The sequence below is a fragment of the Haliaeetus albicilla genome, chromosome 1 (assembly GCF_947461875.1).
Source record: "Haliaeetus albicilla chromosome 1, bHalAlb1.1, whole genome shotgun sequence".
NCBI lineage: Eukaryota > Metazoa > Chordata > Aves > Accipitriformes > Accipitridae > Haliaeetus > Haliaeetus albicilla.
The window spans coordinates 9,428,876-9,452,263 of NC_091483.1; the positions used below are offsets into that span (position 1 = coordinate 9,428,876).

Sequence of the window (23,388 nt, forward strand, 5' to 3'; positions counted from 1 at the left end):
CTATTTACCCACGTCGCTGACTAATTCTGCAGATGTCTCAACACGGGACCACGTTATAGGCAAGTCTCTCCGTCAAAACCAGTATTTCATACAAAAGTAAAGAAAATGGTTTTGAAAGATTAGATCGTGAAATGATATGAATGGCATAAGTATCTGAAATAGAAATGGGGCAATGGGTTATAGGCATCTTCAGAGTTCTCATTCTTGCTCGCTATCTCGGGCCAGATGTTTTTGTGACTTAAAAAATGGCTTACTCCATGCCATGGGAAAGTTGACTGTCAATTCCTGTCCACCTAATCAAGACTTCACCCAACAGTATACCTAGCAATTCATGAATTAGCATTTTGGTGGTGCAGCATTGTCTTCTCACTTGCTAATTGTGCTTTATATTGTAGCGGAGATGGTTAGTAGCTCTTAAAAAAATGTCTGCCGTGTCTTTGGTAACAGTTGTGCATGTGTGTGTGCCATCCAGAGCGCTTGAGCTTAAAGGAGGTAAGAACTGCTTATTCAGGAATACCCAGAGCTGTTTAACAAAAAATTACATTTTGGAAAGACTATAGACGTGCAGGTGTCAAGGCTCTAACTACTAAGGAGTAATATGATGTCCTCTTAGCTGCCTGTTGTTAAGCTTCTTCCAGCTGTTTCTGGATCACTTGGTTTGTCTGGCATTTTGAGATGGGGCATTGGGTTAGCTGGATACCACTTGATGCAGCCTGTTTTCCTTGCTGTGCTCCCTGGTAGCGTTGTCAGAAGGCTTGCTGCTTTGCTTTCTGCACAGGTCGTCATAGCATTCGAGGGATTTGTAAGCACTAATAGATCTAGGTCCTCACAACCTCCCATGAAGCAGGACATAGCGATATGCTCATTTAAACAGATGAAGATTGAAGCCTGGAAAGAGCAAGCAACACCCACATGCAGGCAGTCTGGGGCAGAAACAAGTATTGAATATAATTAATGTCAATCAACCTGGCCTTATGGAAAATAGATCTTGTCAAATGAACTTGATATCTTTTTTGATGAAATTGAGTCTGGATGATAGACTTCTCTTGGTACTGAATGATATTTTGATTAAGAAACTGAAATGATGCAAAATTATCACACAACACGTTATTAAATGGATTAAAAACTTGCTAACTGTGAAGTCTTAAAATGCAACTGTAACCAGGTTGTCAGTGTTGAGCAGGTGTGATTCTAATGGTATCCTGCAGGAATAGCTTTTTAGTCGTCCACTGCTATACCTCATTATTCTCTATTACTGACATAGAAGAAAATACACTGCAACTCTTAGTGATGACAGGAAGATGTCTGGAGTGTTCAGTAGCAGAAGGGGCCGCTTGCTGATGCAGAGCCACATGGCTTTTTGTGACGGGAGGAAACCATTTCCTCCTTCGTGTGGAGAAACACCAAGCCATGAGTTTGGGAGCAAAGAGCGCGGGCCCTGCTTGTAGTATGGGAGAGTCTTTTTTGGAAAGCAGTGACTTGGAATAAGCATCGGCGGGGGGGGGGGGGTCACAGTGACTAAACAGCTAGAGGTGAGTGAGGCTCTAGCTGAAGATGCTATTAGAGTTCTTGAAAGGCACTAAGGAATCAACAGCTATAGAGGATTTAAGTATTTCTGTGCCCAAAAAGACTTGTGACTGCTTTTTTTTAAAGGGCGTGCATGGTTCTGGGGCTAGCTATTCTAGTAGTCGTGTGAAACTTAAGGGAACTTGAAGAAAACTGTGAAAAGGACCTAAAAATTGAATGAGATCTCTCCTGGGAAAGTCGCACACTCTGTTGAAATCACGAAGGGAGAAAGCTGAGGAGAGGTTGGAATAGCAGCCAGGGGCTTGGGGACTTGGGTAATAAAAAGCGCTTCAGTAAAGAGACATAAACCTGCAATAAGATGACTGCGTAGTAAGAGACAGTGTCTGGAAGCTGAAGTTGAAACCGTTTTACGTTTGCAGGTGCAAGCTTTCACAGTAAAAGGTAGGCTCCATTTTTTATGGCTTGAGATCTTGGTAGAAAAAGCAACCAAGGGACATTTTTGGTAAGGAAACAATGCCTGGAAACTAGACTTTGAATATCCTTGCTTTTGATCAATAATCCATGCTGTGGCCCTACTTGTAAGGCCATTCTTCCTTTCTAAAGCTTCTGAGCAGGAAACCTTTCCTTGTTGCAAATGTGAGTTTCTTGGAGTAGATCAAAATCATTGAAATAGCAGAAGGTTTGGCTGCCGATGGTTCATTTTGCAAGTAAAATGTCACTTGTGGGGGGAAAAAGCTGTGTATATTGACAGACCTTTTGTTCCGACAGGCATTTGTAGTTCGTTAGCTACTTCATTTTGTACATGACGGACCTCTGTGTGACGGTGGAAATCCGAGGCAGATGGGCTCCACAGTCAGCCTGAGGGGACAGGAGGAAGGCGACTTCAGAACTCTCAAGTAACCTGAATTTTCTGCCTTTCATCATAGCAGTTAAGGGACAATGCTGCAGGAGCTCCAGGAAGATCTTAATGTGGGGCCGGGATTGAAGTGAATGGGCCATGCTCAGTTTCACAGGGAGAGTCTCCTGTCAGGCGCTAATGGCATTTTAACATGGGCAAAGGGAATATGAGAAGGTTGGCTGCATGACCATGAGCAAATATGCTACGTGATGGATTCCAGTCTTCTCTTCCTTGGCTTGCTTGTCCTCTTTCCCTACTTGTCTGTCTTTTTTTTTTTTTTTTTTTTAACAGACATCCTTCTGCCTGTGAGGGAGTGTAGAGGTCCTGCCTACCTACCAGCAAGCAGGGAATCAGCTCCTTCCAGCTGATGGCATCTTACAAAAAAAGTGACTTATGACTCTTTTAATCAATATAAGCTGCAATTTCTGTTAGCTGCTGGGTGTAGGGATCAGGTTATTTGTTGCTTGAAAGCGCTCAGTGGTGTTTGCAAAACTTTATGGCTTGGCAATTTTTTGTACATATAATGGCTACGTACTGTTTGCATGGTGCCACTGCTGGAGGTTTCCAGCCAGCTTTCTGGAGATATACTTCTTTGCAGGGTGCTGCACCAAAGGAGAATGTAGATCTCGTCCCGACAGCTTAGTCAGGCCACAGTCAGATGGGTGGGTGAGCCTGATGAAACAATGCAGCGGTAGGGTGTGAGGTGGCAATGCAAGACACTTCTTCATCTGAAAAATATTAAGTGTTGGGTGCATCTTTTTTCTTTCCCATCAATCCAGTGTTCACTTGCTTTAAGGAATTGCCTACACTTGCAGGACTGCCTCTGGAGAAACAGGCAGAAAAAGGCTTTCATTTCACCTGCTGATGCTCGCTTGTGGCTATTTTGGATAAATTCCCCACAGAAATTGAAGTGTAGACTTGACAGCCAGTGGTTTGTGTATCTAGATGCAACAAAACTCTTCCCCAGCACATCCTGATTTGGAAGATGTCAAGTAAGACAGGCTCATGCCAGCGCTTCAGTGGGAATGTTGCAGAATGGGGACTCGCTCAAATGGATGAGGATATCGGAACAGCTTTTATTTATTATTACAGGAGTTGTGTGTATTTTAAAGGAAGAGAATGTTTCCATTTCTTTTCAAAAACATTGCGAGAGTGGAAACAAAGCCCTTTCAAGACGTGTTCTCCTATCGAATGGAAATTGAGTTACGAAGGAGCATTGCCATACGTATCCCAGCATGTTTATAGACATTTGGATCCTTGGAATAATAAGGGGAATGTGCTATTGTATGCTCTTATTTACGTAACCAATTGGAGCACCGTCATTATTTTGATGATGAGTCTGCATAATAGAAATCTCCTTATAGCCCAGTAGGAGACTGGAGAGATAAATACCTTTGAGGTCCAGCCTTCTACTTCCTTCAGTACTGTAGCATGCTTGAAGTGGTGCTGAAGATTTGCAGAACATCTGGCAGGAGCAGGTGGCAGTTTACTTTTCAATATGTTATTTAAATGACAATTTAGTTAAGCCTGCAAATAATAATAGTAATAAAAACAGTCTCACATATATTCATGTCTTACAGTAAAGGAGCTTTCTGGGCTGAGTTATTGAGCCCTTTTCTATCTAGGCTCAGCCTGTGCTCTTTCTTTCCCGACCTACCTGCGGCTTAGGTACTGAAAGCAGGAATGCATACCCTAGCCCAGATACGAAGGAGGAGACTCTCTTTTACTGCTGAATGCGCAGCTGCCGAGTAGATTTCCTAAGCAAGGTTTGTGCTGAGGGGTTGTGTTCTTTACCCTTGTGTCTAAAGTGAAACATTATATTGCGTCACTAATCTATGAAGGTGAGAGATCAAAGACAAGATGAGTTGTCAGCAAGGAGTTTGTTGTCATGCTTGAATATTTTGTCTCTCTTTTTTGTATTCCGTTCACAGAGAGAAGGTCTTGTGCCGCAGGTAGTGACTTAGTTGCTAGCTATGCCTGAGGTGTAAGTCAGTAGCCTATATGATTTTTTGGAAGCAGTGCTGTTTAAAATTTACCTGCTTTCACCAGGAGCAGGAGTAGCACCTTTATCTGTTTCAATGCTGCATGTGTTGTGTCGCACCTGTTCTACAGACAGTCAGTCATTTTATTCGCATAAACAACATGACTGGTTAGCATGGACAGCATTAAGTGGTAATGAGAATCTGATTAGTACAAAAGAGGCTATGCTTTCTTATGTTATTAATTGACTAATGGAATTGGAGGTCTTATTTACAGTTGGAAAACTGCCTGTAGCTGTAAACATGCTGATAGAGTATTAGGCCACAGAAGAAGCAAGACGAGACAGAGAAGGTGATGAATAAGATGCATTTTCTGTTGGAGTAGATGGAGGAATGTATATAAATATGTTTGAGCCAGTAAGGTGATGGTTGCGACTTTCATTGTTCAAGAAATGATTTCCGAGTGCATGTATATAATTTGGTGGATTGTCATTGGAGATAGGGCTTTCTCTTGGCTGAGGTTAATGATTTTGAAAAACAGACCTGTTTTGCAGAAGAGCAAGACCAGTGCAAAACCAAAAGTCTAAGCATGCAGTCACTCTTTTCTCCTTAGTGAGCCTTGGAAAGGGTCGTCTTTGCACTTGGACCATTTTGCGGGGGGGCGGAGCAGCAGCTGTGCATTGAAATTGGTTTGGTTTTGAAGGCTGATGAATGTCTTCAGTGTAACTGGAGTTTTGTTCTGGAGGTCTGCGTTAGGCAAGGTAGGGAATTGGGAGGGGGCGAAGAACAGCAGTGAAAAGATGTGGATGGATTTGTTAGAAGTGGTGCTGTCTCCAGGGTCAGGTTTTTCCGGAGGTGCGGAAGAGACATTGTAATCTATTACTGGTACTACTTGCTTGCAACGCTTGGAGGTGCTCGGGTCCCTGTGACACATCAGTAGTGCTTGTACAGTCTCAACTTGCTTTCGAGCTATTTCACTTCTTCCTGTTTCACTCAGTGTAGTAGAAGTTCCCCAAAACAACAGTGGGATGGCCTTTCTCATTTAGCTTTATCATCCCGTTTCAGGGCTTCCTCGGGATCTGTTGGCTTGTTTGTGGTAGGACCGCAGTGAAACCGCGCTCAAGGAAGCGAGCCTGTGGGCAGAAACAGGTTGGTTGAGACTTGGCCAGGTAGGCCAGCTTTCCCACAGATAGGAAGTGAGTTACTCTATTCTCATGCAGGGACAGTAAAATCCTTGCAAGGATTTCTCTAGGGAAGAAAAAAAACCAGACCCAGAAATCCTACCCTCCGTATTTTAGTAACGGGTAGGTGGTCTGAACTGTTTATTCTTTTAAGGGACTTTCATGGTCATCGCAGTGAGACTACGCCCCCACTGAGAGATGAAGGAAAGTGCTATTGTGAAGTATTTACTTTTTGGCACTGCTTCATTACCTGCTCTTTATAATTTATGGTGCCATATGGAACGAGGTTGATAGCTACCCGTCTTTATGAACACACTGGTTTCATTTACCTGAAGCAGGCTTTTCAGTTTTGAATGGAATCAGAGATACATTGTTGCCTCATTACAGTCCAATTAAAACGCGGTTTTAACCTAACGCTAGGTTGATTATTAATTGTCTGGAAGGCCTTTTTCCTTCTGTGCCTTTAATTAGGATTTCCCATTACAGCCTCATCTAGAAGCAGAGAGTGCTGAAAACTCTGAGCGATGTTATGGTGCTATGCGGTGGGTAGATGGATCCAGACCTGTGCACAGAAAGCCGGTATGGCGCAAATGCTCTCGAGGCAATCTTCCCAGAGTGACAGGAGACTTGCGCACATCACAGCTGTAGTTTCTCATCTTGGACCTTAGGCTAAATGTCTTTGAGGTTTGAGCACATTGTTTGACGGGTGCTTGTTTTGCTATCAAGTGGGACAGAATTTTAGGGGCTACTACGAAAAAAAAACCCAAACAAAAAACCAACCACCCCAACAAGACTGCACACACACAATTGATAGGTATCTCTGGCAGGGAATAGCGTTGCCATAAAAATATGGCTGTGGATTCAGTTTTACTAGCAGCCGTATTTGTAGAGGAACTTGAGGCATAAGTGACGCATTGCCTTTCCCTGGTGCCGTTCCTATCCCCTTTTCTATTCTTGCAATAACAAAGCCGAGGTCTGGGCGGCCTCAGGCAGGGGTCAGTTAATGCAGGGGTGCTGATTTACTTTAGTGAGTAAACTGTTTCTTTCTGATGAACATCACTCACGGGTAGGCAGTCTCCACCATCTGCCTGACAGCTGACCTTGCAGTTGCTTTGAAAAATGAGGGATGCTAAAAGCTTTTTTTTTTTTTTTTTTCTGTTGGTAGCAAAACAATTCCTTATTTATTTATTTATTTTGTGTTGGAAACTTTGAGCATCCCTGCAAACCTGCACTTCTTTAAAAGAACACAGTTATTGTGTCTTCAGGTGTGCAGTGGGAACGGGACTGGAAATTTTTGGGCTTACTTGCTTTCCAGTAATCTTCAATCTCTCCGGCATTTAATCATTGGGAAGAAAACTTACTGGAAAGGACTTTAGAGGAAGATGTTGTTACATGGAACTACATATGGTCAAACGTGTCGTTTCACTTGGCTGGTACGGTACTGTATGGAATATCTTGTAAAGGTATTGCTTAGGGCCAAAGGTTTCCCAGCTGGGGTTTGTTTTGAGAGGGAATGGCTTATTCTCGCATATTGCACAGCAGGAAACCTTCTGCCTTGCAGCTCTCCAGTGATTTATTTGAGGTGTTTAGCCAAGGACTTAAATGGGTTAGTAGACTAGTACCTTCAGGGAAGTTGCTCTTTATAATTTAACTTTCAGAGAGCAGGTTATAGTGCTCTCAAACAGTTGTGTCAAAGACCCAGCAAAAATTAATGGCTCAGAACTAATGGCAAGCTTTCCAGGATGTTGCTCTGATTTATTGAGTGGTGCTAGGCTCCAGCATCCTTGTGTGGAGAGCACTTGTCTTCATATAAGGGGGCTAATATTACCTCAAGCTGTTGTCAGTTGACGTGGTGAAATTGCTTAGATGCTACTCTGGGTGTAGATAGCTGGTGGTGATTACTCTTAAGTATTCAAAGAGCAGAAACCCTGGGGAAAGGCTGATTAGCTGCCCAGGAGGATGATGCTCCAGCCACGTAAACAAACTCCTGAAGTCTTCTGGTCATAATGAGGACCAGGCCCCAGTGACAAAGCCCACTCTGCTCTGTGCTGTTGCATTGAAGCCGAGCAATTTGCAAGGCGAAAGTGATTGGAGTCACTCTCTGAGATGCACGTAATCCACTAATCACCACTGTGAGACTTCTGGTGCTCAGAAACAGCAGGAGGGAATTGGCTTTTATGAGCTGAAGGAGACACTGGCATATGTTGTTGAGGAGAGGGGGAGGAGGGACTACTTAAATATTTATAGATTAAGGGTACATTGGGATCCCTTCTGTCTTTTGTATGCCTGGTTCCCCCATGAGACATAAAATCTCCTCAGCCTTACCTGTGTTTCAACCCGGAAGCATCCAGTCTGAACCTCCTTCTGCCTTCCAGCCCTCGTGCTTGCACTAATGGACTGGGTGGACATAAAGCCATTGCAAAATGTGTCTTGTCACCATCCGTCTCACTGGGCTGTCTCAGTATTCCTCCGAAAACATCGCAACTGAAAAAAAATAAGGGCATTGCAGCCTGGACGCTTGTGGAAAATGAGGTTAGAAGCAAAACGAACTCAAAAGCAGATTAGTGGCAGGCAGATAGCAGCTTCTTACAGAAAGCTGTCTCTGACACTGTTCTGAATCTCTGCCCCGATCACCCCAGGGTTTGAGGGCAGAACAGGTAGAGCCTGCTGAGAGGACCTCTAGCGTTCCTTCCTACCTCTAATTTTAATTAATATTTGTCTTCCTGCAGACAAAAAGGTGACCTTTTCATTGGGTTGCTCCTCCTTCTGTGATTACTTTGCATGTGTAAATTCACCCTCCCTTTCATGAAGCAGAATGTATTTCATACTGTGCACAGCCACAGAGAAGCAGTTGACTGCTGAGGACAAAATGCTCTCATATGCAGAGTGCTCTGCTCAGTCTTATGTACAGAACCTGTGAAGGAGATGGAAAAGGCTGGGAAAGGAGTAGACCTCACACTGCATCATCCTGTTAAGTCAGAGCAGCCCAATGTGGTGAGAGTAATAGAGTAACAGTGCCCCACTTAGGAGCGGGAGGCTGGAGGAGATGCCTAGTGTCACCAGATCCTCTCTGCCGTGACAGGCAAGTGTGTTATTGACAGGCATGTGGTGGTGAGAATGATGTCTGTGAGCAAGATGACTTTAGGAGCTCTTCTCATCGAGACCTGTGGAAAATGACTGTGCTATTGAAACTGAGGAACAATGTGTGTTCCATTGCTTCAGCCAGGTAAAAACTACAGAATTTTGTGTAGTGTGTTTTCCTGCTTTTGCTGTGCTGTAGTAAATGAGTTTCTCCACAAGACGCGTATTTTTCTCAAGTGCTGCTTGCTCTTTTCATCAATGCTCCTGAAGTTATTTTAAAGGGAATACAAATACCATGATAGCCATTTTAGGCAGCAAACGGAGGCACAGAATATGAAGATAATCATTCAAAGTTACCTAACTTGTCGATGGTGCAGCTTAGAGCTCAAGTGCAGGGTATTATCCTGTTGCTCACCTTCTCTGCTACGTGTAGAATAGTGAGAGGGAGAGGCTGTGAGAAATTCTGCCAATAACCTTTTTTGAAAGGACCACACAGAACTTTTGATAACCTGTAGTTTGTTTGCAGTGCAAGATAATGTGGTTTTATATTTGTATGCATCCTCAAATAGCTTTACTTTAGTGATCCAGCTATTTCCATGTGTTGTTTTGCTCTTCATTTTTAAAAGTTTTAATGTGTCATCAACAAGTCATGCCCAAGTCTGCTCTTCTTTTGCTGGGTGCATAACTCTCTTCTGTCCTAGTCGGGTTAACAGCTCTTGTAAGACCTGTTAAAGCCTGTACTTATATAAATCCCATATTAAATGGTTTAATATTGGGTATTAAAATTTCATAAATCAGTTCTAATTAATTAAAACTGTTGCTGTAATGAAGATCTGCCCCTCATATCCAGTATAGTGCAACAGTCCTTGAAAGTCATTGTAGGGCCTGCCTGAATGCTTCCCAACAGCTCAGCTGATGTGCTGATGGGTCTGCTGGAAAAAGCAAACCAAACTCAGTATTGAAAGCACTCCAAAAGGGTCCTGACAGCTTGATAGTATGTGTATGACAAAATGCAGCTCTCTGATGTTAAACAAAGTCAGTAGTAGAACTTAGGGTTGTCCTTGTGGTTGTCATGTCCTTGGTTTCTCATCTTTCTCTGTGTGATGGTGTGGAGTTACGGTGCACAAGTGTCACTACTGCCTGGTGTCACCTTCTGAGGGGGTTGGATCTTCTGCTTTGTAAGTGAGTTTGAAAGAGTTGTTGCTGGGGTGACTCAGGGCCTGTGTTTGAGGCCACTGTAGTGTTACGGGGTAGGTTAAGGAGTGTTTCTGTCCAACAGCAGCATAAACCTGTCATAAATCGGTTTTAAGCCAACTGCAGCTCTGACATTGTGTTCCAGAGAATTATTTAACAGTCCAGTCTCCAAGCTTCGGTTAAAATTAGTGGTGTATTTGTGATGTAGGTTTTGGCAAATACCGGCGTGAGTTGCTTCAGTGGCTGGCAGTGTTTGGAACCGTTGTTACCTGTGATCTGGAAATAGTTGTGCCGTTCAGTTGTCAAGCCACAGAGTGCTTCGCTGCTACTTCACAGTTCACCGATCTTTCACTGAAACTGTCCCACTTTGGTTTTGCGAGTATAAGTATGATAATCTTTCTGAAACTAGTAGCCACTGCACTACTTTTATTTTGCCAATGGTGTCACTGCTGCACCACAAGATTTGTGTTTTCCTGTAGACTTGAAGAAATAGTGGTAAGAGTGGTGTTCAGCGTTTGAAGGGCTGGCTGAAGCAATGGACAAAATGGCACGTTGCTGCCGCTCTCCCCCGAGCAGGTGAGGTAGTGCAGGCACCCTTTTTGTCCACAGGTCCCACTTCTCGCTTGTCTCCATGGTGCACTTAAGCAGGAGTGAGATTGTGGCTCTCAGAGCTGCACCTGTAGCTGAGGACCCGTTTGAGCTGTTAGGCTGAGCCTGTGTTGTTTGTGCCTGTAAGATCTACAGCCAACAAGCAATGGGAGGTGAGAAGCACGTGCCTGCTGCCAGGCTCGCCTCTCCCCGCTGCTCTCCCAGCTCTTGGCAGCCTGAAGGGGCTGTGCCTGATCCCTGGCTGTGTCTCCTTTTGGGTCCGCAGCCTGAAGAACTTGGGAGGACAGTGGATGTTTTGTCTTCGCTGGGCTTACATGGGGATTCCCTTTAGGCTTCCAAGATGGCTTTGAGGTTGGATTGGTGGGTTTACTTAAAACGGAGAATATGACATCCTTAGAAATTCCGGTCACTGCTGCTGTGTAAACAGTCTGAGGGCTTCCTTGAATTTATTTCTTTGTTAATGAATCTGTTGGATTCAAAGCCTCAAGCTTCCCCTGTCCCGGTTTGCTGTTGCTAGTTTCCTACCTAGGTGGAAGCTGCCTTGGGTTTTTTAAGTTGCTATTACTATTTTTTAAATCGGGGATACTGTGTTTCTCCTGACAAAGAGCTGACAGTGTTTATCAGCAGCAGATGTGCCTGCTTTGACGGAATTGCCAACACACATATTTAATCTTTTTTATAAATGTCAGGCTATGGTTTCAACAATAGGATGGCACCCTATAGTGAGACCTTAAGCTGAGGGGAAAACACAAATAGACTTTTGTTGTTGTTGGGGGGAGGGGAAGGGGGGGAAAAGGGGAAATCCTGTAAACTAATTAGCTTGTTTGGCTCAGATGTCATTTGTGATCAAACCACTTACTGCTGTTTTCTGTGGCAGATCGGATGTCTTTTGCATTAAATGCCATTCAGCAAGACCAAAAAGTGTCCAGGGCACCTGTCATCTGCTCTATGGGGACGCTGGGTACACAATTAATGGCTGCATATAAAAACTTCACCGGATTTATTTCAGACACTAGAGTTTGATTTCGTTCTTTCAAAGGGCATTTCTAGGGTGATGACCAGATGTCAGTGAGCTTCAGGTTTTTGTCTTCTGCCTGGTTACTGCGAATTCCCAGGGAACAGCTTTTGACTAAGAGACACAACCTACTGAAGAGCCTCAAGGTACGGTGTTACCTGTGCTGGGGGGCCTCTGCCTCTTGTTTTTACACATACCAGAAGTCAAGAAGCAGCCACGTCAGTGGGGTGTAAGGAGGCTGCACGATTCAAGACTGGACGCAAGTCCCTAAAATTGTAGTCTCTGTATCGTATGTAGTGAGTATTGAAGGGACTGATAAACAAAGAGGGTTAGCTTTGAACAACTGATAAATATCATCAGCACCAATGACTGGTAGAGAAGTCAGGGTGTTTGTGGGATTAATGTTTATTGGCATTTGACTTCTATTGACCTTACAGAAAAGCATGTGATTCAATTTTTGCCTTTTACTCACCTCTATGATAGTTAGTAACTATTTCTCCCTCCCCTATTTTTTCGCTGTGACCAGTGAAAAAGGTCAAGAGAATAGGTGAAAAAAAAACCAAAAACAGTGAGTGAGAAAGGTGTTTCTCAGCTCCTCTTCAGATGATTTATTTTCAGTTAGGGAATTCTTGGGGATTGTAGTTAGGTTGGCATGTGTGCTTAAAAAAAGCCATGAGTATCTGCCTGTAGCTCTGTAAAGAATCAGTAGGTATTTTATTCTGACACAGGAACAGTTTGTGAAGAATAGCACACAGATTATTTTGTTGGAAGGACGATGAGGAGAACAACTGCAGACAGATGTAGTGCTTGCTTAACATAGAGCCTCTATTCCCATATTTGTGGAAGTGCTTTCGGGATCGCTGCAGATGGGGGCAGCTACGGCAGAATGGAGGCGACCTGGAATGATGATGTCTAGCTGAAGGCAGGAGAGTCTCTGCAGAAATTGGTCAAAATGTGGGCAGCTGTTCCTGTGCTGCTGCTGTACTTGAGTGGCCTTAAGCTTTCCCAAAGCTTTCTTGGAAAACTGAGAAAACAAATACCCATTTCCCTTTCTTAAACGGAGAGATGTCTGTTAAATAGCCTCAGTCTCATCAAGTCTTGCATGTTCAATTGGCGCTGTGGTGTGACAGCAAGCGCAGCGGATCATGCAAGAGAAAAGAGGGCCAAGTTCGTAACTGGTGTAAATTTGGCATCTTTCCAGTGATGTCAGTGGTGTTATGCTAGTTTACACCAGCTGAAAATATGGTCCAGATGGTCTTGATGAGAGAGAACTATCATGAGCCTGGTGCTTTCTATTGCATTGCACTTTATGTAATGATTTCACACCTGTGAAAATTGGTTCAGGATCAAAATGGGGATTCGTACAGATGCAGATGCACACAAAAAGTGCAAGGAAGTGGGGAGAGAAGCCCATCTATTTTTCCCAGGGAAAGCTGCGCAGTGGAAATATTGATTCCTGGGATGTCTAAGTTAAAGCATGAGTGAACAGTTTTGTGTATTCTTTATCTGTCTATCTTTGGATAATTACAGTAAAAGCATCTTGCATACAAAAGGAGAAGATAATTTGTAATGGAAATAGCATTAGCAGGAGTGGTTGATTTTATATATGAAGAGAATGTGATTGCTTGAGTGACAAACTTAGTGAGCTTTGTTTGACACTGTTGTGTCAGATCCCACGCTAGGATAAAATATGTATAACTTCTGTCTTCATAAACATATGGTAAGCGTAGTGGTGACGGTAATTTTTTGACAGGTCTACCTGCGGTTTGCTTCAGTAATGCATTGTTGAAAGTCATTGAAAATTACTTGCTTGTACTCTCTTCAGAACCCTGAAAGATAAATAGCATTTCTCTAACTCTTGTCTTCTTCAGATTGCGGAACCAGAGGAACGAGATTATTTTGCCATTAGCAAGTTCTTACCTCTACCTGTCGTTGGCCCAATCCTGCCCCAGTGAAATTCCTTGTGATGGTTTCGCTGAGGTTATTCGAACTAGGTCAATAGTGGTCAGCTGAGGATAGGATTCATTATAATACAAGAAACCACTCTTGACTTATTTTGATTGTTACTGCTTCAAAGTGTTGGGCTGGAAGTTTAGAAGATGTCATTTGACAACAAGGGCCAGGTCAACTGATGCCAGCATAGCTCATGTGGAGCTGTGTTGGTGTACGGTAGCCAGAGATCTGACTTTGAAAGTCGATAGCAGGCAGCACCTCCTTAACTCATCAGAAATAACTGTATTAGTTGTCAAGACACCCAAAAAAGGCTTTTTTAGAACTGGTTGCAATCCGCAACCTTTGGCATCTGTAGGACTATGCAGACAGGATCTGCTATCAACCAACGAGATCTAACCTCTGGCAATTACTGGACAGTGTTGGTTGGTTTGGGGTTTTTTGTGGTTTGTGGTGGGGTTTTTTTTGTTGGGTTTTTTTTTTTAAATTGAGAGGGAGGTTTGCATCTCAATATTTTAGCAGTCGAGCATAATACAGTAAGAAAGGTGTCAGGATGCATTTTATCTCATACAACAGGATGCTGTAGGCAACACTGTTTAAAATTTGTTGAAAAGCAGGTGACAGCCACCCATGTAAAGAGTCTCACTTCCTTGAAGTGTGTTAGGCTGTGCTGTTGCTATTAATTTCACAAGCTCTGCTTGCAAGTGGAGAGGTGAATGAGTGATGCGGTACTGCTATACAAAGCTGCCTTGGCCTCAGAGGTTCCTAGGCTATTTAAACATGTTTCATGTAATCCACTTAATTGCATGTGTAAGCTTGTCAGGAGAACTTCCAGCAGAAGCAAACCCATAATGTGCTCATAAGTGGCGGGGGGAAACAAACTGAATGCTGAATTACTATGGTTTATTACTGTCTTCCTGAGTTCAGAGGCAGATTTAATTCCAAGTCGATAATTAGAGCAGTTGCTGCTGGATCTTAATATAGAACGAGTCAGGTGTGGCTACCGTGTAAGGCTGACAGCAGGTGTAGCAGAAAGCATTCAGCTGGAATGATAAGCTGCTAGGGTGGTGTAACACTTCAGATAATATAGGGTTGACAGCCTCACCCGTCAGATCTGGTCGGGTTTCTGTTGAGGGAAGTCGTGTTGTAACTGTCCATGCTTGGGACGGGTCTTGCTTGCTTCTGCCTGAATTTGGAATCCTTTGAGTTTCTGGTGGGTGGGGGAAGGCACGTGGGCAGGAGTCAGTGTTGACACACTGCTTACAGTGCTTTGCCGCAGAAATCGGGGTTTCGTTGGAGAAAGTGCCAGAGCTTTGGGTTTTACAGTTAGGCACTTAAGTAATTCACAGTTGGAGATCATCAGGCAGGACGCCAGTTTCTTCTGTTGTACGTTTTTCTTTTTGTCTGTAACTCTGAAAGGGATGTGAAGTACAGGCGGAATGAGTAGTATTGCTTAGGTCCCAATCCTGCAAAGAACTGTGCTTTAGGTAAATCACATGCACACGCATCGCCTCTTTGTTGTCAGTGTCTTAGCAGGATGATTGCACATCTGTTCACAAAACCTGTGTGGAATGGGGGAGATGCTCTGTGGTAAGTCAGCCTTTCTTTTATGGGCTAAGTGTAGTGACTGTTACCCAACAGGCTTCAGAAATGACTGTGAGTAGGACTCTGAGAGGCCTAATGAAGCTCAGCTCCGAATTCACGTTAGATTTCCCTGGGCTTTGAGAAGCTATTTCTCTTAGAATACTGTGTATCCCCACACCAAATACAGCACGGCATTTGACCGGTTTTGTTCAAAAGGTGTTTCTGCGAATTGACTGCTGACACCAGCTTTTTCCACAGTTTGAATTGTTTTTTTAAAAATATTTTAAAAGAGTTTTTATTCAGATGCGTGACAAGTTAATATTGTGTTGTACAGGCTAAATTAAGAAAATGGGTAGTGGGAAGTTAAGGTATTATAGAATGTCTTCCCTGTACCTTATTACAGTTTATTGGACCTGTATGTAGTTGAGGTTGTGCTGGTGTAGCAGCAGGAAATGCACGCTCTCAGCACGTTCAAAGCAGGAAATAAACATTGGTACAACACAGAAAGGAAGCTGTAGGTGCTGCACTTACTCATTTATAGTCCAGAACGTGGAGGAGTTCATCTCTCTCAGTTCTGGAGAGCCTCAGTTTATACACAATGAAGACTTCATTGTAAATACCGATCGGGCAGGCGAGCGCAGAAGCGTTCAGGGGGAAGCCTTGTGTTCCTTTTAATCATCTTGGAGATGCAGACTTTGAGGACTAACAGGCTTCAGCAGATGATGACTTGCTGCTATTAATTGTTTCATCTATGTCATAGGAACAAACACTGGGAAAGGGGAGGGTTTGTGTTGTCCACATACTACACCTTTGTGTTTGCAGACAGGATGGAAAATAAGTTTCTGCCCGCCCCGTGCCAAGAACAGCGAAGGTGCTCTTTGAAAAAAAGTACCATTCTCCCTTATGGAGTCGTTGTCGAGTTGAAATTCTGAATTCTTTTTTGCAAACTCCAGAAGCAGAAACAAATGAAAATGCGAAGGATATGGCGAAGAAGGAAGTTGTGAGTGTGCAGTTGCATGAACTTCTTGCCTGGTCGTGGGTATAACCCTTCTGCTTTGTCTTACTACTGAGTCTGGAGGGGTCTAAGTACTTTATTTAATGTGTTTGCAAAGTACCCTTACTAGAGGTGAGGAGTTATCAATTTGTAGTGGCTGTTCTGATTGACACACACAGCCACAAGACTATTATCCCTGCAGAAAGAAAATTGGATTTGTAGTCTGTAATGTTTAAGAGGCTTTCGAAGCCCTCCTTTATGCTATTCAGATACCAGAAATTAGCTACAGGATAAAATTGTCAGAGATGCTTGTCAGCTTTTGTCAGCTACCTCAGTATTACTTGATGTCTTGACAGTTCACGTATCCCAAATGGAGGACAAAGTCCTGTAGTGGTTGGTGAAGCGGCTGAGCTGTGTGCCATACCTTCAGCTGCTGCTTCTTTCCTTCCACTCTCTGGATGTTCAGTGGCAAGTTCCCCACCCTCTTGCTCTTGAATTTTGGGTATGAGTGAAAAGTATCAGAAAAGCTGACGCCTCACTCAAGCACATGTTGAAACCTGGAACAATCTGTGGGTTGGAAAACTTATGTCACTTAGTGCTGTTTGTAATCAAGGTAATGAAATGAACCCCGATCACTGCATTTGAAACCACACTAGGAAGTGTCCATTGCTCATAATTTTCCTATGCAGCGTCTATTCACAGTGCCAGGAGCAAACCCCTCATCTTCTGCAATGCAAGGTGATGTTTTTCCTCAGTGGATCTGGTGACTTCTCGCTCATTTCTCTCATCCCCTCTACGTGGGAGACCGTGCGGAGACCCAAGCTGATGTGTATGTGAAATGCTATCCTTCCAGTGCTCTAGGACTGAAATGCAGCTGTCGCTCTTCAGTGTGAATAACAGGAAATTTAATTTGTTGGGTGGAAAGAGTTAAATGAACTTTAACTGAAAAGCTCTATCTCTCCCTCTCAGGGTAGAAAATAGCCAAGGGCAACAGCGGATGACTAATGTGTAGAATATTGCAATTAGTATAGCAAGGTACTTACAGGGATCAAATTAAAAAATTCATTAACGTACGCACTTAATTAAGAAACACTTTTCGGTTTACATGATAAATTATGACACCTATTAAATCTTCTAGTACAAGCTGTAATGGCTTCTTTGCTCCTGGGCAGAGAACTATTGCCTTTGAGGTCCTTCGAACCTCCCCAAGGACCGGCAGCATTAGTTACAAGTGTGTTAAAAACAATGCTTTTTCTCCTGTGAGATACAAGCCCTGCTTTACTGGAAACTAATTTAAAGTTAAGAAACCAGCTCGGGGATTAAGAGACCTATCAGACTGCAAGCACAATGGATGATTAAATAAACAAGAGATGACCTTGAGAATAAAGGAAGAATAAAGTTAGCAAAATGCCGAGGTGGGTCCGACCGAGGCAGCAGGGTACGTGTGATGAGACTGCATCTGGGTGTATTCCTGGGTGACTTCAGTTGGATGCCACCCAACCAGTCTGGTAGCGTCAAGAGTCTTAGAGAGTTTCTCAAGGCAGGGCCGTCAGCTGCAGCTTTTCCTTCAAGTTTTGGGGTTTGTTTTCTTTTGGGTTTTGTTTTGGGGGGTTTTTTTTGGACGAAGTCCAAGCACTTTAAGGACTGTAGCATTTGGGGATCAGGAGCCCTGGGGCAGCAGGCGCCGTGATGTGATGCTGTGGGGTGGGAACCAGGCTGTTTATTGTGCTGCACTAGGAACATGATGGATCAAAAGGGGGATTTGGTGAAGTTTCTTATATTCTAAAATAGCCCAAAGCTGCAGTTTACAAAGCACCTGTAATTGCACTTTGGGGAAAAAAGAAATAAAATCCGACTGATGAAAACACTTTGCCTTTATTTTGGCTTTATTGTTAGAAAAGAGGTAGTTTGGAAGTGCAAAATCCAGACTACCAGTTTAAAACAGACTGCTAGAGAACGCTCTGGCCTTTAGGAGAAAGCTTTTTTCCACTTCACTTTCTTGTATCTGCTAGGCTTTTTAAATTTGGATTAACCTACATTTTGCTCATCAAAAAGAATTCTCTGTGTCATTGGCACGAGGCAAGTATGGGGTTAGCAACATGGGCTAATCTTGGCAACATTAGGGGGTGGCAGCCAGAGTTCTGTGTGACCCTTTGAGAATTGTCAAGTGATGCTCTGTGCTAAACAGATGTCTTTCGTGCTTTCTCTCAGATATTCCAAAACCTGCCAGATAGATGTAGTTGTTCCCTGATTTGGGGTTGGTTGGTTTGTTTTTTTTAATTACATCTGGCCTGTTATCTACTCCTTTCTTCAAAGAGTCCCTGATTTGGCTCAGTGCTGTAGCTAGCCAGGAAGACGTTTGCAGCCGAGTGAGTTCGAAACATGGTCCAGATGTGAAATTCCACATACCCTTACACAAGCAGAAGCTACAGCATGAAGCACGAGCAGAGAAAGATAAGTCTTTAAGTGGTAAAGAGGAACATGTGGCGTACGCGTGCTATAATCCTGTAGAAAATCATTTTGTCTGGACTCATTCCTGAGCAAAATCTGCAAGAGCTTAAGCTGCCTTCAGTCTTCTACCTCTAAACATCCCGTATCACTTAGGTGCACCTCAAAAGCGCTTCGTATCTAGCATCCCTCTAGTGCTTCAGGCACCTAAATTGCCCACGTTACAATTGTAGCCTGCAGTGCTTTTAGAAATCCGTGTGTTTCATTTTAGGATTTTAAAATGAAGCTTTTGAAAATCTGACTCTGCTTATGGTCTTAAATGTTTCAGTCAGTGTGAACCTGTCTTATGCTGCCAAGACCTTCGTAGGAGTTGAATACATTTTTCTCTCAGACTGATGTGGATTTTTTCATAAATGAGTTTGAGTTTTGAATAATGTTGATGAAATGCACACAGTTTATTAAACAGAGCAATTCTAAGTAGTCTAAAGATTTACTGTTCATTAACAAATGTTTGAATGAACTTTAAATGAGAATAACCCAGGAGAAGCAGGAATGATGTCTTCATTGTAACGAGTACATAAATACAGTTCAAAATGGAGGAGATTTTTTTTCCAGACACCAGTGCCTTCCACTTTGATGTAGAGCTGTGCAGTGTATACGGCCAGCTGGGAAATGTTCCGCACATGCATCTGTTTCTTTGAAGCCTGATTAGTAGCTTGGTGAGTTTAGTGGAAACATTTGGCTTTCTCTCTGATGCTCTTTGTGTTGGTTGGGTTTTTTGCTAGTGGGGTTTTGGGGTGGTTCTTTTTTTGTTTGGTCGGGGTTTTTGTTTTTTGTTTTGTTTTTCTTTTCTCCTTTGACTTTGGCAAGCTGCTGGTTGGTGGTAGTTTTTAACCTTGCACCTTTAGTCTGACACCCCCGGAGACCTATCCAGACCTGAAATACCATGAAGCTTTGGGGGAGCCATGGGGACCATTCCAGGTTTAGTACCACGGGGACATGGCTCTGCTGCCCTTGGGAGCACCCCTCCACCTCTTCCTTCACTCCTTCTGCCTGGTCAGGATCAGAATTCTGTTGAGCACTTCCACAAAGGTCTGGCCTTTCACTTAATTTTATGGAGTGCAAGTAATATCTAGCATCCACAGTATTTTATCGACACTGACAGGCCTGCATAAATAAAAAAAAATCTTACTTTATGCAGTGAAATATCTTGTTGCTTTTTAATAAATCAATAACTGGAGGTGACATGAGAAAAGCGTCTTCAAAATTATTTTTGAGGTGATGTGGAAGGCACTAGATTATCCTTATTAGTGATTTTCTTTGCAGATTATTTGGTTTGAAATAAGTTCCCTGACGAGTTCTCCAGAAGAGTCTAGAATGACTGCTAATCACTGTTTTTGTCAGTATTTACAGCTTTGTATCTTTCTTACAGTGCATGAGATGCCTTACTTTTTCAAGAACTAGTACTAAAAATCACTACCAAATAAATATTGCAGTCCCATTTCACCTAACTGCACATTTCTATTTATGACACAGGAGAAGAGTTGTTCTGGGTTGAGAAGAAATAGCTTGGATTTTTGACTTAAGTTCTGTACTCTTAAAGGGTTCTTTTCCCAGACAGCGTTACTGGCATGCCAGCACTCCTGTGCACATAGACTTTGGTAGTTCAAGAGCTGTAATACAAAATATGTGTATGAGTCCTGTATTAGTAAACAGTTGATACTCTGCACAAAAATCAAGGCTCTCTAAAAATCCCTGTCGCTGTAAGGCTGAAATGGCAGACCCTGAATGGTAAAAGGAAGAATCTTACAGCATAGCAATTTGGAAGCTGTGCATACACCCAGTTTGTCTTCAGTAACTGGAGGCCTTCTCTCTGTGCTGTGCACTAATTTTAGTCCAGGTGGGCAGCGCTGAACCATGTCAATTTCTTTATTGGCTTCCGTAGGAAACATAGTTAAGTGTTCATAGGCAAAGTGTGGTGAGCTGGGACCAGGGCTATTGGTTTGTTTTCAAATTTATATCGTGAGTCATGTCCCTCAGAAAAGGTACAGAGCAAATAACTGGTTGCGTGGAGACACACACTTGATCTAGCTTAGTTTGGCTTAGATGCAAAGATTTGTCTTAAACTGGTATTTCCACTACAGTGTATGCTTGCTTCTGTATCTGTGGGGCCTGTTGTAAATCAGGGCAGGTTTAATGAGTGCTGATACAAAACTCTTATTCACTGGGAAACTTGCTATTAATTGTAGCGTGCTTTGGGTTGATGGCTCATTTGCCTGTGTGGTTTTCTGCCGGAAGTGGTTATTTGGTATCCCGGTGGTGCTGAGCTGGAGGTGCTGCCTGTTCAAAGAGTTTATTTTGCTGTTTGCAGTGGCAACTTCTGCCATTCTGAATGTTCATGGAGCACACGGACATCTATAAAGTCTGCCTGTTGATGGCATGCAGTGATCATTCAGCTGGGAATGATGGGGATTTGTTGAATATTCAAAGTGTACAGTCACAAAAATTGAGCGCATGTTGTCTAAATTGCCATTCTGCAGATGTGTAATGCTGGGTGTTTGAGGCCTCATTTCCATTCGTGTGAAATTTTTCTGTCACCTTGAGTATTGAAAACGAAAGGTTTTGTGAGGGTCCGAGTAGCTCCTTTAAAATGGAGGACCTGAGAAATTGGGAGTTCCTTCGGAAGCGTCTTGCTCGAGCGTGGTGATTGTTCTTCCCCCAGCTGTTATAATTCCAGTGTGACTGTGTCCTCTGCTCTCTGTAACAGCCCTTGGAAACCTGCCCAAAGCCCTGATCCGGAGGAAAACTCGAAGACTCTGAGCTTTCCGGTTCCTGCTGATGGCCGTGGCTCCTTTCCTCGGTGGAAATGGGCTGCGTGTGTCGCTGCTGGTGGGGATCTGTCCACAGACCATGTGCAGTCCTGCCCATGGGCAGTGTCACGCGCAAAAAAAGCAAGTGTTCACCACGAACACTTAGAAACCATTGCTTTTTGTCTCCGTGTTGCTTTAATCTCTTTCTAACCTTTGTAGGATTTCACTCTGTCTCTCCTCTCTGGTTTATTTCCTTCATCTTGTAGGCACTGGCACTGAATACTGATGAGGAAATATTTGGTCTAAAGCCAGCGAGTCAATTTTGGTTAATTAATTGGAATGGTGATTGGCAAAAACCCAGCCCAAATTTTTGTAGGTAATTTATAGCATAGGTAATCGTTTACTCATGGATAATTATCTCTACCTGTAGGTAGCAAAAGGTAATGGTTATTGAGATCCAGATTCATCACTAACAAACGCTGTTTTAGGAAATTGCAAATACTTAGACTGAGTTATCTGTTTAATTACTGAGATTGTAACTAGAACCGTACAGTAAACCCACCCTTTCTTCTTATTTGATTCCTTGCACCTTAAGCCAGGTGAGCAGAGAAATCATTTATTCTTACTGGGAAGCTAGTTTTCTTATGACTATTTATGTGTCAGCTAGCACAGATGCGCTAGACTTCTGGGATGTCGTAATTTGCTTAATATCAGCCAGCCTTTGCTTAATATCAGCCAATATAAATTGCTCCTGCTTCGAAGCAAGCGGGAAGCAATTGGATAGAAGGGTGATTGAGAAGAGTGCTTTTGGATTGTAACCTGTTGTGGGGTGCAGCTCGTATTCTTAGCTAATACAGATGTTAGCGTGCGCCGGCCTTTGGGTAAATAACTTACTCCTCTGAAGGTGATGAGCTCGTCAAGCAGGCTAATGGGGCACCTTTTTAATATCGCTCTGGTTTTGCCAGAATGTCAGTGCTGACAAAACGTTCCTACAGTGCTTACAACCCGAGGAATGCATTCCTTGGCATAGCATCACCCTTTTGCCTGTTCTCAAGCATCAGTTTCTTGCTCTGTCAGTGGAAGGCGAAGGGTGTAATAGGTAGTCCCAGGGAGTGGGGTAACCTCAGTGCCGGTTCACAAATGTTGTCCTCATTTTCACGAAAACACAGAGGGGAAAGGTGGGGAGTTTGCGGCAAGGGAAGGTGGATGTGCTGAGTGTAATCATTCTGCTATTCTTTCATTCCCACAGGAAGCGAGCAAGTGATGGCTCTACACTTTGGGTTTTGGGACAAGCAGCGCCTATGTAGAGAAGTGGCCTGGTGAGAAGGTGCAGGCCTGGTGTTTATGGTTGGGAGAGGAGTGTTGTCAGAATCAGGGATTTGTAAGCAGGAGTGGAAACAAACTGCGAGTCTGCCCCTACAGTTCTCTCCTGTAAACAAACAGGGCAGTTGAGAATACCAGCTTTTCAGTGTTGTGGCGGATTGCTGGCCCTCATCTATAGATTAAAGATGGACACATAGTCTCTACTGTGCTGTGTAACTGAAGCAGCAGCATTATGATAGGTTGACAGTAGTAGGAACAAAGCAAATGGCTTACTCCTGCCACAGATGTAGGTTTATTTTGGAGGGTGATGTCATTTTGAAATCGCTCTTTACGGGACATTTGATATCTCCTGTTATAAATGGCAATGATGTCCCCTCTTTCGCAGACCAGGGACAGATATATGTTATCTCAAGCTTTGGTGCTGTTGGAAAATTCCTGTTGATGTGTTCAAGCATTTGAACTCCCTCTCTGCTATAAAATATATCAGTCGAGTTTTGAACAAAAGAGCAACATATCCCAGTGTATGTTCAACACTCATAAAAGTGACAGATATACGAGTGGAAGACCAACAAATTGATGGGCTTCTAGACAGCCGTTCCCTTCTTCTGTGAAGGGACTGGACCTGGGGTTTTTTTGTTCGCTTAAAGCTGTTTGCTTTGCACATAGAATCTGCTGAAGTTTCCATCTTTTTGTTCTTCCCTCCAGTGCAAACTGTAAAAAACAAAAGCAGAGCCCCTGACATCATCCTACTGCAGCAGTGGGGTGATGGTTTGTGGTTTGGTTGTTTTTTGGTTT

At 43.3% G+C, this 23,388-nt stretch overlaps 1 long non-coding RNA gene across 1 annotated transcript in view; it reads left to right on the forward strand.

Annotated features, from left to right (window-relative positions):
- The window catches only part of LOC138684699 (uncharacterized), a 337,043-nt gene that overhangs the window by 110,290 nt on the left and 203,365 nt on the right, over positions 1-23,388 (forward strand). The window contains exon 6 of the long non-coding RNA XR_011323946.1: positions 2,717-2,811. This is a non-coding gene — a long non-coding RNA (uncharacterized lncRNA). The remainder of the gene's footprint in view (positions 1-2,716; positions 2,812-23,388) is intronic.